We start from the raw sequence: 10,108 nt of genomic DNA, 5'->3' as shown, positions 1-10,108 counted from the left end.
CTGGACTGCGGTAAGCACTCGAGATGAACCCTGAGGTTCCATTCTCAACTCGAAATGAGGACCTAGGCCCCTTCACCGACCAGAGAGGAATTCCAAGAGGTCCCTTGCAACTCGCATGGAGACTTGACTTTCCTGAGGCAAGATGACTGAGTTCCAGAGGTCCCCATCGTAACTCGAGGGGAACCGCAAGTTTCCTGCTTCAACTCGAGAAAAACCAGGAGATTAATCCCTCAACGCCGCATGAGACCCTTTTCCACTGCAGTGTCATGAAAGAAATCCCACCTTCCCTCTTGAGTCTAGAAAGGGTCCTTGACACCCTTGATGCAACTCAACAAATTCTCCGACATACCCGTCTGCACTCGAGAGGAACACCGAGGGTCCCACCACAACTCAGGAAGAGCCCCATTTTTCCCTCCTCATCCTCAGATGAGGGTCCATCTCCCTGCTTCGTTGGGAAAGTAATCGAAGTATTTCCGTCACAACTCAAGAGGAGGCAGTCTCAACTTGAAACTCGAGAGGAACTCCAGAGGTCATGCCAGAGTTCAAAAAGACTCCGATGTCCCAATTCACTACAAATAAACCTGATTCCACAGCACTGTCTCAACTGTCACCCCGAGTATCAACTCAAAACACGATGGGAGGTGTGACAGCCCTGTGGCTCTCGAGAGAAAGCCACAGATCCCTATGTGAACTCGACAGGAAGCCTGATACTACTCTGAAAGCTCAAGAGGAAAGCGGACTTGCATGTCTCCACACGAGATGAGGCCTGACTCCCCTGTTGAAACTCCATAGGAACCTCGAGATCCAAGTCAGCCATGGAGAGAAGCCCTGAGGTTCCAGCCTCAATTCCAGATGAGGACCTAGGCCCCTGCCCCGACTGGAGAGGAATCCAAAGAGCCCCTTCGTAACTCACATGGATTATGGGAGCCAGCACAGGACATCCCACCCATGACAAGCTCATGCGGCAGATATCTGATGGGCAAGGCAGAATCAGGACTCGAGGGACTCCCTGGATTGATCCCACCAATGACAAGGTCATGCGGATAGACCTGACAGACAAGGCAAATCAGGACTCAAGGGATCTCCTGGACCCGTTCGAGCTTCTGCCCCCAAACCAAAAACTGTCTTTTTTTTTCTTTACTGTTTTATGCCTCTCACCAACACCTCTAACATTAACGGGGTCTATCTCCTACCACTTTTCTCTGAGGAAAACGACTTAGAGCTATAGTTAATTCTCCTGTGCATAATAAGAGTGTTACCATTCAAACACCTCTGATGATTTCCTAAGTAACCTGACAGGTTTGTTCAGGCCCCTGCAGTTACACATGTGGTTGTTTATGGCCTCCCAACCATGAGAGGCATGGCAAGCCTATAATATTCTAAAAATATAGAGTCTTGCGGAGAGTTAAGAAATTAGTAAACTAGAACTGGTGAAGGGTTTCATTGTTAGCCAATATTTGCTGCTAAGTTTCCATATCCCTTACTCATTATAATATTGAGAACATACATGAATTAGTATAGTTGGTATGCAGAAAAATAAGTTGTATTTATAAGTTTGATTTAACCACATCAGAAATTCTTTCCATGTTATAGCCCACTTCATCCTTAACCTATGGGAATGTAACCTTTCCTAGTCCTTTCTGAGAGTGGCACCTGACTTTAGAATAATCACCTTTGGAGAAAATACATTTTCTGGTTGACTAATCATTTTCAGAAAGGGCTATAAAAATGTTAACTGGCCTTCTGACCAGAAGATGGCGTAAATCACCGGAGACCTCTGTATTTCTATGTATAGCTCAAGATATATAAGCCCACTGGGAAAATAAAGTTTTGGCCTCGCTTGGTGATGCTTGGTCTCTCTGTGCCAATTCTCTTTCTCTCTCTCTTTTTCTCCCTCTCCTTTTCAGGCTGATCCCTTGGAGCACAGAGGCTCTTGGCATTCACTTTTTTGCCTGGACTTCTAAGACCTGACCGAGAAGGTGCTCTCTGTCTTCACTCCTTCGGGAGAATGAGAGGATGCCTGAGGCCTACGTGAACAGAGCAAGTTCCTTGTCTTGAGGTTTATTGGCTTTCAGTGTACACCAAGGAATATCAGCCTCTTTCTCTCCTCTATTTTCTTAACTGTAACATTCCTTCCTTATCTCCATATAGATCTCTAATTAATATCTTTCCAGACGTCAATGCTGTGCCCATGAGTATACCCTGGGTCCAACCGAGTATCGACCCCGACACATGGAGACTTGAGTTTCCTGAGGCAACACAAGCGGGTCCCTGAGGTCCATGTCATACCTCGAGAGGAACCCCATGATTGCCCTGCACTGACTCAACAGTCACCTCGAGTATCAACTCCAAAAACGACGGCAGGTGTCACAGCCTGGTTTCACTTTGAGAGAAAGACACAGATCCTTATGTCAACCCAAAAGGAAGCCTGACATTACTTTTACAGCTCGAGAGGAAAGCTGACTTGCATGTCTCCACACAAGACGAGGCCTGACTCCCCTGTGGAAACTCCATAGGAACCCCGAGATTCATGTCAGCCCTGGAGAGAAAGCCTGAGGTTCTGGCCTCAACTCCAGATGAGGACCTAGGCCCCGGCACTGACAGGAGAGGAATCCCGAGAGGACCCTCGCAACTCATAGGGAGACTTGACTTTCCTTAGGCAACACGATTGGGTCCCTGACGTCCCCGTCATTAATCGAGAGGAACCCCAAGTTTGCTACCACAACTCGAGAAAAACCAGGAGATTCTCCACTCAACGCGAGATGAGGCCATTTTCTGCTGTGGCGCCTTGAGAAAAATCCCACCTTCCTTCTTGAGCCTTGCAAGGGTCCTTGACACCCTTGATGCAACTCAAGAAGTTCCCAGATATACCCATCTCCACTGGAGAAGAACATTGAGTGTCCCGCCACAACTCAAGAGGAGCCCCATTTTTCCCTCCTCATCTAGAGATGAGGGTCCATTTCCCTGCTTCATGTGGAAAGGAATTCCAACATTCCCGTCGCAAATCAAATGGAAGCCGTTCTCACCTGGAAACTCAAAAGGAATGCCAGGGGTCGTGCCACAATTCCAAAATACCCCAATGTACCCATCCACTAGAGATAAGACCTGATTCCCCTGCTACGACTCCAATGTAACCACAAGTATCACCTCATGAAGGGAGGATTGACAACCTGGTGGCACCTCTAGAAATAGCCCCAGATCCCTACCTCAAATCCACAGGAGGCCCAATACCCATTTTATACCTCAAGAGGGAAGCAGAGTTCCATGCCTCAACAAGAGACAATGGCTGATTCACCAGGGGAATCTCCATAGGAAGCCTGAGATCCATGTCAGAACTGGAGAGCAACCCTGAGTTTTCTGCCTCAACTCGAGATGAGGCCTTAGTCCCTTGCACCAACTTGAGAGGAATCCCGAGAGGCCCTCAAAATTGAAAGGATTCCTGACTTGCCGAAGACAAGATGAGAGGCACCCTAAGGTTCCTGTTGCAACTCAAGGGAACCTGAACTTCCTGCCACAACTCGAGAAACACCTTGAGATCGCCCCTTTCATGCGAATTGAGGCCTGATTCCCATGCCAAGACTCCAGAGCGATCCCATGCACCCCCTTGCAACTCGAATGGAGACTTGATATCCCTGAGGCAACAAAAGAAACTCCCTGAGTTCCCCGGGGTACCTGCAGAGGAATCCAAGCCTCCCGCTGCAACTCATGAAAAACCAGGAGAATCCACCATCCTTGCTACATGAGGCATTTGTTCCTCAAGCGCCTAGAGAGCAATCCCGAGTGCCCTCTCCAAACTGGAAAGGAGGCTTGACTCAATTCATGCACTTCAAGTGGGTACAAGAACCCTGTCACACCTCGAGAGGAAACCTGAGCAAAATTCCCGTCAGAATTCTAGAAGAGTTCCATGTTTCTCACCTCATCTGGAGATGAGGGCTCATTTCCTGCTTCAATTCAAGAGGAATCCGAACTTCCACTCGCACCACCAGTGGAGGCCTGTCTCACCAATTGAATCTCCAGTGGAACCCCGTGGCAACTACTGCAAGGAGAAAGGACACCGTTTTCCCCCTCAACTCGAGATAAGTCCTGATTCCCCTGAAACAGCTCAAAAGCGACACTGAGGATCCCCACACAACATGATGAGAGGCCTAACTCTCCTGCTTATCCTCTTGAAAAAGCACCGAGATCCCCACCTGAACTCGACAGGAGGCCTGACGCCCCTGTGACAACTCGAGAGGAAAGTCAAGTTCTATGCCTCGACACCAGACGAGGTCGGCCTGCCTAGTTGAACCTTGAGAAGAAGCCCGAAATCCCTGTCACCAATGGACAGGAATGCTGAGTTGACCCAATGAACACTAGAAAAAGCCATATTTGTGACTGCAGTGACTCCAGAGCAATCCCAATGTGCCAATCACAACTCGAAAAGAGACCTGACTTGGAGGCAAAGTGAGCGGATCCCTGAGCTCCCCATCACAACTCGAGAAAAACAACGAGATTCTGCCCTCAACGCGAGATGAGGCCCTTTTCTCAGGCAGCGTCTTGAGGGAAATCCCACCTTCCCTCTTGAGCCTCCAAAGAGTTCTTGACACCCTTGATGCCACTCAAGAAGTTCCTTGATATAACCATCTCCACTCGAGAGGAACACCATTTGTCCCACCACAACTCAAGAAGAGCCCCGTTTCTCCCTCCTCATCTCCAGATGAGGGTCCACTTTCCTGCTTCATTGGGAAAGGAATCCTGGCATTCCCCTCGCACCTCAAGAGGGGGCACTCTCAACTTGAAATTTGAGAGGAACTCCAGGGATTGTGCAACAATTCCAACAGACCCAGATGTCCAAATCCACTCCAGATAAAACTGATTCCCCTGCACTGACTCGACTGTCAGCCAGAGTATTGACTCGAAACAAGATGGCAGGTGGGACAGCCCTGTGGCACCTTGAGAGAAAGCCACAGATCCCTATGTCAACACGGCAGGAAGCCTAACAGTACTTTGACAGCTTGAGAGGAAAGTGGACTTGCATGTCTCCACATGAGACGAGGACTGACTCCCCTGTGGAAACTCCATAGAAACACCGAGATCCATGTCAGCCCTGGAGAGGACTCCTGTTGTTCTGGCCTCAACTCCAGATGAGAACCTAGGCCCCAGCACCAACTGGAGAGGAATCCCAAGAGGCCACTTGCAACTCGCCTGATGACTTGACTTTCCTGAGGAAACACGACCCTGAGGTCCCCATCATAACTCGAGAGGAAACCCAATTTTTCTGCCGCAACTCAAGAAAAACCAGGAGATTCTCCACTCAATGTGAACTGAAGCCCTTTGCCACTGCAGCTTTTAGAGAGAAATCCCACCTTCCCTCGTGAGCCTCGCAAGGATCATTGACACCCTTGATGCAATACAAGAAGATCTCCGACATAACCGTCTCCACTTGAGAGGAACATCGAATGTCCAGCCACAACTCAACAAGAGCCCCGTTTCTCCCTCCTCAACTCAAGATGAGGGTCCATTTCCCTGCTTTGTTGGGAAAGGAATCCTAGTGTTCCCGTTGCACCTCAAGAGGAGGCCCTCTCAACTTGAAACTACAGATGTAGTCCAGGGGTCATGCCACCATTCCAGAAGACCCCGATGTCCCAATCCACTCCAGACACACTTGAATCCCCTGCACTGACTCGACTGTCATCCCAAATATCGACTCCAAACAGGATGGCAGGTATGATAGCCCTGTGGCACCTCTAGAGAAAGGCACAGATCCCTATGTCAACTCAACAGGAAGCCTAATACTATTTTGACAGCTTGAAAGGAAAGCGGACTTCCATGTCTCCACACGAGACGAGGCCTGACTCCCCTGTTGAAACTCCATAGGAACCCCGAGATCCATGCCAGCCCTGGAGAGGACCCCTGATGTTCCGGCCTCAACTGCAGATGAGGACCTAGGCCCCAGCACCCACTGGAGAGGAATCCCGAGAGGCCCCTTGCAACTTGAATGGAGACTTGACTTTTCTGAGGAAACATGAGCGAGTCCCTAAGGTCCCCATCATAACTTGAGAGGAACCCCAAGTTTCCTACCGGAACTCAAGAAAAACCAGGAGATTCTCCACTCAACATGAGATGAGGCCCTTTTCCACTGTGGCTTCTAGAGAGAAATCCCACCTTCCCTTGTGAGATTCACAAGGATCCTTGACACCCTTGATGCGACTCAAGAAGTTCCCTGACATACCCGTCTACACTTGAGAGGAACATCGAGTGTCCGTCCACAATTCAACAAGAGCCCTGTTTCTCCCCCCTCACCTCGAGATGAGGGTCTATTTCCCTGCTTTGTCGGGAAGGAAATCTCGGCGTTCCCTTCACACCTCAAGAGGAGGTGCTCTCAACTTGATACTCGAGAGGTACTCCAGGGTCGTGCCACAATTCCAAAAGACCCCAATGTCCTAATCCACTCCAGATACACCTGATTCCCCTGCACTGATTTGACTCTCACCCCGAGTATCGACTCCATACAGGATGACAGGTGGGACAGCCCTGTGGCACCTCGAGAGAAAGCAACAGATCCCTATGTCAACTCGACAGGAAGCCTGACACTACTTTGACCACTTAAGGAAAGTGGACTTGCATGTCTTCACATGAGACGAGGCCTTATTACTCTGTGGAAATTCCATAGGAACCCTGAGATCCATGTCTGCTGGGGTCCAGCCCCAGTGGATGCAGGGCAATTTGAAAGGGAGCCCAAATCGGCATCCTAGGAAAAACTATTTAGAAATATAAATAAAGATTAGAAAAGAATTGTGTAGTAGGAAAATTAGTGTAGAAAAAGAGGCCGAATAACTTGGTTTATGTGGAATACCACTAATACTCCAAAACAAGGAGTTTGCACCACCCACGTAGGCCACCGGCACCCACTTGAATAGCTGAGGGTGCCCCGCCTTGGGCTCCCTTTTGCGTGGGTTTTAGAAGCCAGGCAAAATTAGCAGGTTTGGCTAGCATCCACGCTCCAGATGGGAATTCAGCCAGAAGGGGAAAGAATGGAATCAGTCTTTCCAGAAACTGATCCATTTTCTTTATTTTCAGGTTTGCTTATATACTATTTGTTATACATAGGGATGAATACAGAGTCACACGTGGTCAGCAGACCTGACCATGTCAAAATCAGGTGCTTCATATAAAATGATACAAAGGTCTTAGGGATTTTACATCATCTTCTGGCCATGAGGCCTGCTGACATTTTATGGCCCTTTCTGATAATGGTCAGTCAACCAGAAAACATGTTTTCTAGGGGTGATTTTTTTCTTAAACTAGGCGGCACCCTCTATAGGTACCAGATAAAGTTTCATTCCTCTAGGCTGAGGGTGTAGTGCGTTACAATTAAGAAGAGAATTTACTTAGCCTAAGGTTTAACATGATTTATCTTATCTCTCCTATATGCTACTTATATTCATTAATGTACATAAGGGCAAGGGATATGGAGTCTTGGCAGCAAATATTGGCCCAACAAATGAGAAACCCTTCACCAATATAATTCCTAATCAGCCCACTATACTATGCTAATGTTTTTCTAACTTCTCAAAAAAATATGTTTTTAGAAATTTTAAAGCATCTCGTGCCTCTCACAGTTGGGAGGCTGTAATCAATCACATGTGGCCAGATGAACCTGTTAAGGCAGGCTAGAGAACCTTCAGAGGAGCTTGTAAGTTGAAACACTCTTGTCACGCCCAGCAATTTTTATTGACTGGAGCTGTAAGTTAACTCCTTCTTTGAGAGAGGTGATAGGGGACAGCCCCCCAAAAAGTCAGAGGTGTATGTGAGAGCATAAAACAGTAAAGTAGGCAGACTGCGGTTTTGGGGGTAGATGCTCGGGAACAGGGTTTCTCCTGAGGCTCGATCCTCCCTTGCATAATGCCGAGCCTCCTTCCTCATGACCTTTGCCGTGGGCGGAGTTCCTCACCCTGGCTCCCGGCATCTCCCCCTTTTTTTAAATTTCTTAAAACAGCCAGATGCAGCTCAGTCGTGACCTTCTGAATGCTCCGCCAAAGAATCCTGACAATACAAGTAAGAATGATTATAAGAAGGTGAATTAGACCACCAACGGCAGCATAACTAAAGATATTAGACAGAATGTTTTTTTTTTAAGAAATGCAGTTAGAGAAAGTGTGGAAAAAGTTATTAGCTGCTCCAGCGGTGGTAAAATCCAGTCGAGAGTGTTCCAAAATCTGTATCTGATTATGAAGTTTTCCTAATCCAGACCAATATCAGAGCTGTTCCAAACACCTGAAATATGATTTTTAATTTTTTCCCACTCATAATATGTCTCGTTTACTTTCAAAGATGTCACGCATATCCACCAGTAATCAGTGTGGCATGAGAGAGCCATTTTTACTTTTAGAGATTGTAGTTTAGTCCCAGTATGCATTATTGCTTCTTCCAAGGCATCCACCCTCATCTCTAATTTTTTTATCTATAGCTTCCTGTGTTGCCAGTGTTAAAGAAACATTTTTAGACATGGTGTCAACATATTGGGCAGTATGCACTTGAGTCAATGATATTGCTGCCACCGTAACAGAAGTGATTGCGGCTATTAAAGCTGATATTCCTAGGATAAGTAAGCCCACAAATCATCATGCTTGCATCAAATCCTGTAGTTGTTGCAATACAGCAAGACCATAATTATCATACCAATGAGTAGTTACAGTTACATGTATCATAAGATATGGTGGTGTTTTAACAGCACAAAAGAACAAACATTATATTGAGGAGTTAAACAAGATGAGAGCATACATTGTTCACAAGTCACTACATTGGGTCCACCTGTGAAATTCATATGAACATTAAGTTTTCAGTAATCATTAACAAAAAGAAAGACATAAGGAGAAGGCAAGCAAGCTATGGCAGAATAAGTAGTGTCATTATATGGGCGTGTCAAAGTAATAGGGGCAGTAGCAGCAAGAGCTCTTCATATTTCTGGCTGCCAAAAAATTATATTTTTAGTTGTACAGGACAACGTAGAAGGAACAAATTGATTACCATGCCACCTAGTGGATCTTAATTGCCAAGAAATTATATTGGTATGCCAGTTCTCAATACCCAAAACATATGCTTTCTCTGCCTCAGAGCTTACAGATGGGCTTGGGTTGCTCCAATCTTGAATTGAGTAATTCCCTCCTCCTGGAATTCTATAGTCAATTCTTGAATCATAAGTACAATCTTTCCAAATCGGAAACCCAGAATGATAATTTATATCATTCCAGACAGCAGTTAAAGGAGTAACTTCTCTACAATTTGGGTAACCTGGGGGTGCCCCAACAAACAGAGACTCATGAGGGTCAAGGATCCCAGGCAAGTGAGCCCTCAGTATCCAAACCGAATGAGGCTTTTAAAAATTTAGGTTTTTGGGTTGGAGACTCAGTCAAAATTACATTTTCAGAGGCTCCAACACAGCCTTCCTTAGTGGGAGTGATAAAATGTCCTGTTTTGCTGGTAGGGAAATTAAAGCAAACAGAGAGTTCATCAGTCAATCCTCTGAAGGTAAAATTGAAATTAATGGGATAGTCATCCTTAGTGCAAGAAGTATAAAATCCCCCCAAAAGTTAGGGTTGGTCTGTGTTAACCTGTATGGGGTCATTATTCCAAATAACAACTTGAAAAGTTGGAGGATCTGGGAGATATGCCCAATATTTTGTTGGAATGAGGGAGACGCTTACCTGGCAGGAAAGTAAAGCAAGCATGGCAATAAACATTTTCTTAGGAGAAGCTGGAGATCCCTGTAAAGAAGCTATTCCTCGTGCCTGGTGGCAGAGTGTTTTCATTTGTCTCCAAGTGGGTAAGGGGGCATGCTGAGTTGCTTGGGTCAGGTGGCCTGGCATCTTTCTGTGAGGCAGGGATCAGGGGGAGTAATGTCCTGTATGTGAAGCTGAGACATCTGCTTGGTGGGCAGATCTGTTCCTTGCTCATCCAGGATCTCCAATGTCAGTCATCCTGATGTCGGTGGCGCTTCCTGTGCTGGGGGAGGGAGCGGAGACAGAGGAGGTCTCTTCCTTTTTCAGGGTCACTGCAGCCAGGGAATCCAGTATCCGAGTGGCTGAAACATGGCGTATCAATCAGTCTGGAACCCAAATTGGAGAAC

Source organism: Ovis aries, chromosome 15 (genome assembly GCF_016772045.2).
Source record: "Ovis aries strain OAR_USU_Benz2616 breed Rambouillet chromosome 15, ARS-UI_Ramb_v3.0, whole genome shotgun sequence".
Classification (NCBI taxonomy): Eukaryota; Metazoa; Chordata; class Mammalia; order Artiodactyla; family Bovidae; genus Ovis; species Ovis aries.
The sequence above is the reverse complement of the archived record's forward strand: the minus strand, read 5'-3'. Positions refer to the sequence as shown.